We start from the raw sequence: 1,920 nt of genomic DNA on the forward strand, positions 1-1,920 counted from the left end.
TTAAGATCTTAATTCCTTTAACTTTCTGTTACATAGCAATCAAATATACCAGTAAAATTCAAGCTATTTTCTTGTGATTTCAACATAAATTGGTCCTTTTCATTTTACCTAGCAGTCTTCTTCCTGTTTATAAAATATGCAAAAGAAGTTCCTAAGACCAAAAAAACAAAACCAAAAAGATGGCAGCAGACAAGCCCACACCCCACACAGGCTGCATCCGACTCCAGTCCAGGGTATACCAACTTCCGAGTGACTGAACGTGTGTGCAGGGCCGTGGGAGGAAACATCATGCAAGATGAATACCCTAACCATAGGCGCTTCTGTATTGATGAATAACTCTGACCTCGGGACTGGGCAAGGAAAGAAAAGGACCTGGGAGCCAAGAGGGAGAGAACATGGCTTGTGGGCTGCTCTCTGTGCAGGACTTAGAACATGACTCCAGGCCTCCTCATTTTATTAAGAACAGCAGCGCCATATGGATCTCAACATTCTGAATTCAGAACTTGACAAATAATAGGGAAGATAACCATGAGACATAATAGTGCCCCAAACCATGCCAGCCTGCCTACCCACCCACGTGCGCCAGGCCACTGGGCAGAGCCTTGCTGAATTGGCAGCCCACCCACATACACAGCATACCCCTGGGATACCAGGACATCCACCGTTCCCTTCCCCCCACCCCATCCCCGCAGCAGCTGAGCTCGGGGAAAGGGGGACAACAGGAGGAGGTTGCGACCACCCCACTGTGCTTCACCCTGCCAGGGACTGGGCTTGCAAGAAACTTAAGACTAAGGAGAGAGGACAGGCACTCTACTACCGCCGTAGTATACAACACAAGATCACCTGCCCAGGAGTGCCACTGCCAGGGACTGGGCTTGCAAGCGGCCACTACACAGCTACCTGTGGTTGTCCCACCACCATCATCATCAATTGGCTGTCAAGACCTGGCTCAGGTCCTCAGCAGCAATCAGAACCCTAGAAATCTACAGATTATAGAAAATAAGCCAGAGGGCGCTGGTATAAAGCCATTGTGTGAAGCCGTAAAACATCTCATGCCACTCAGAAAATCTTGAGTTGGAAGCCAACAGCTACCTGCTGTGGGGACCTAACTTCTTTTACATATGATAAAACTTCCCTGGAATCAACCTGTTGGAGAACACCTGGGAACACAGTGGGGTGAGTGTGCTGAATGGGGCCCAGAAACAGCCAAAGTGTAACCTGCATGTACTCCAGCTAGGGACAACTGACTTTAATGAAGAATACCAAGCATCTCTGATGGCTGATAAATAAAGAAATCCCTACTTGACAACTCTAGGCAATATGTAAGAGAACCAGAAAACAAAAGCGAAAACTCCATTTCAAGAAACCTCGGTGTATTCTGACCCAAAACCATATATAAAGGAAGGGCCTGGTCCATCTGTGTAGGAATTCTATGTCACTGACATTCTAATACTATATGACTTCTTTGGGACCCAGTTCAGATGTGTAGCATAAGATGGATGGTGTTTTTCATAGGCTAACAGAGGTCATGAAGTTGGAGGAGAGGGGAGAGTAGAGATCAGGAAACAGAACATGATCAAAGCACATTGTATGACATTTTTGACTCAATAAAAAAAATGTAAGTACAGGCCGGGCATGGTGGCACACACCTTTAATCCCAGCACTTGGGAGGCAGAGGCAGGCAGATCTCTGTGAGTTCCAGGCCAGCTGGGGCTACAGGGAGACCCTGTCTCAAAAAGACCGAAAAAAAAAATGTAGGTAAAACAGAAGTTCCTAAGCCCATTGGGTAGTCACTGCTTACTCACAAGACACAGATGTTTAGATTTTTTGTCCTCCTGTGACTATAGCCTCCATTCTCAACCTAAGGGCCCAATTTTGCATAAAAATTCCTACTTACAGACTTGAAGAGTCATATTCCTG

The sequence above is a fragment of the Nannospalax galili genome, unplaced genomic scaffold (genome assembly GCF_000622305.1).
Source record: "Nannospalax galili isolate Female #2095 unplaced genomic scaffold, S.galili_v1.0 scaffold9269, whole genome shotgun sequence".
Lineage (NCBI taxonomy): Eukaryota > Metazoa > Chordata > Mammalia > Rodentia > Spalacidae > Nannospalax > Nannospalax galili.